Source organism: Monodon monoceros, unplaced genomic scaffold (genome assembly GCF_005190385.1).
Source record: "Monodon monoceros isolate NGI ecotype Baffin Bay Population unplaced genomic scaffold, NGI_Narwhal_1 Super_Scaffold_20, whole genome shotgun sequence".
In the NCBI taxonomy this organism is placed as follows: domain Eukaryota; kingdom Metazoa; phylum Chordata; class Mammalia; order Artiodactyla; family Monodontidae; genus Monodon; species Monodon monoceros.
In genome coordinates this window covers 128,999,492-129,002,242 of record NW_021703777.1, presented here as the reverse complement: position 1 = coordinate 129,002,242, position 2,751 = coordinate 128,999,492, and the positions used below count along the sequence as shown (strand labels likewise).

General features: G+C 37.4%; 1 pseudogene; it reads right to left on the bottom strand.

Annotated features, from left to right (window-relative positions):
• Nucleotides 1–1,945: 1,945 nt before the first annotated feature.
• The window catches only part of LOC114902476, a 1,504-nt pseudogene continuing 698 nt past the window's right edge, over nt 1,946–2,751 (bottom strand).

Here is a 2,751-nt window from a genome sequence, read left to right as displayed (position 1 = left end):
ACTCTATTTTTAGTTTCTTGAGGAAACACCATACTGTTTTCCATAGTGGCTGCACCAACGTACATTCCCCTCAACAGTGCAGGAGGGTTCCCTTTTCTCCACACCCTCTCCAGCATTTGTTATTTGTAGACTTTTTTGATGGTCATTCTGACCAGCGTGAGGTGATACCTCATTGTAGTTTTGATTTGCATTTCTCTAATAATTTGTGATGATGACCATCTTTTCATGTGCCTATTGGCCATATGTATGTCTTCTTTGGAGAAATGTCTACTTAGTTTTTCTAACCATTTTTTGATTGGATTTTTTGTTTTTTGTTATTGAATTGTATGATGTTTGTATATTTGGAAATTAAGCCCTTGTTGATCACATCATTTGCAAATATTTTCTCCCATTCTTTAGGTCGTCTTTGTTTTGTTTATGGTTTCCTTTGCTATGCAAAAGCTTGTAAATTTGATTAGGTTCCATTTGTTTATTTTTGCTTTTATTTCTATTGCCTTGGGAGACTGACCTAAGAACACATTGGTACAATTTATGTCAGAGAATATTTTGCCTATGTTCTCTTCTAGGAGTTTTATGGTGTCCTGTCTTATATTTAAGTCTTTAAGCCATTTTGAGTTTGTTTTTGTGTATGGTGAGAGGATGTGTTCTAACTTCATTGATTTACATGTGGCTGTCCAGCTTTCCCAATACCACTTGCTGAAGAGACTGTGTTTTTCCCATTGTATATTCTTGCCTCCTTTGTTGAAGATTTTTGACCAGAGACATATTATGGCCACAGGCATTAGTTTCTGCAAAAATCCCCCATCAAAAATGTGTTAATTGACCATAGATGTGTGGGTTTATTTCTGGGCTCTCTGTTCTGTTCCATTGATCCATATGTCTGTTTTTGTGCCAGTACCATGCTGTTTTCATTACTGTAGCTTTGTAGTATTGTCTGAAGTTTGGGAGGGTTATGCCTCCTGCTTTGTTCCTTTTCCTCAGGAGTGCTTTCACAATTCTGGGTCTTTTGTGGCTCTATATAAGTTTTAGGATTATTTGTTTTAGTTCTGTGAAAAATGTCATGGGTAATTTGTTAGTGATCACATTAGATCTGTAGATTGCTTTGGGTAATATGGCCATTTTAACAATGTTAACTCTTCCAGTCCAAGGGCATGGGATATCTTTCCATTTCTGTGAATCATCTCCAGTTTCCTTTATTAATGTTTTATAATTCTCAGCTTATAAGTCTTTCACCTCCTTGGTCAGGTTTATTACTAAGTATTTTATATTTTTGGTGTGGTTTTAAAAGGGATTTTTTTTTTTTTTTACTTTCCCTTTCTGATATTTCAGTGTTAAAGAAATGCAACTGATTTCTGTATGTTAATCTTGTATCCTGCTATCTTGCTGAATTTGTTTATCAGTTTTAGTAGGTTTTGTGTGTTGTCTTTAGGGCTTTCTATATATAGTATCATGTCATCTGCATATAATGATAATTTTACCTCTTCCCTACCAATTTGTATACATTTTATTTATTTTTCTTGTCTGATTGCTTTGGCTAGGACTTCCAATACTATGTTGAATAGAAGTGGTGAGAGTGGGCATCCTTGTCTTGTTCCAGATTTTACTGGGAAGGCTTTCAGTTTTTCATCATTGAGTATTATACTGGCTGTGGCTTTGTCATAAATGGCTTTTATTATGTTGACATATGTTCCCTCTATACCCACTTTGGTAAGAGTTTTTATCATGAACGGATGTTGAATTTTTTTTAAATGTTTAACAGTGGCTTTATTAGGTGAATGCTTGAAAGTACTCAACATTAAATTCAATTTACATGTTTGCAAACACATTATTAGCAAGTCTTAAATATTTCAAATCAGCTAATGCAAAATACAGAAGGTTTGTTCTCAAATAACTCTTCTGAGCTGACACGAAGACTGAAAGGAGGCTGTGACTTGAGTCCAGGTCTCTAACCAACAATCACTGTATCATCACTGGTGAACTCATGTGAGGGAACTTCAAGGTTGAGAGGGGCAGACTCCTTCCTGATCCTGCCAGGTGCATCATACTGTGACCCATGACAAGGGCAGTAATAACTACCAAAATCTCGTGCATTTGCAATGGGTACACAGCCAAGATGAGTGCAGACACCTGTCAAGATAACCCATTCAGGTTTCTTTACTCGTTCTAAATCATGATGTATGTCCCTCAACTAGGACACTTCACTTGCAGTTTCCTCATCAATTTCCTTCTTGGTTCTATAGTGCACAAACATGGGTTTGCCTCTCCATCTGAAAGCCATGTTCTTGCCCTCTGGAATATCAGATAACTTGATTTCAATTTTCAACATGGCCAACACATCAGCAGAAGCACTCATGATGGAAACAAACTGAGAGATGACATCTATCCTTACAGCTCTCTCTCTTTTTTTTTTAACATCTTTAGTGGAGTATAATTCTTTTTCAATGGTGTGTTAGTTTCTGCTTTACAACAAAATGAATCAGTTATATATATACATATGTTCCCATATCTCTTCCCTCTTGCATCTCCCTCCTTCCCACCCTCCCTATCCCACCCCTCCAGGCAGTCACAGAGCACTGAGCTGATCTCCCTGCGCTATGCGGCTGCTTCCCACTAGCTATCTACCTTACGTTTGGTAGTGTATATATGTCCATGACTCTCTCTCGCTTTGTCACAGCTTACCCTTCCCCCTCCCCATATCCTCAAGTCCATTCTCTAGTAGGTCTGTGTCTTTATTCCTGTCTTACCCCTAGA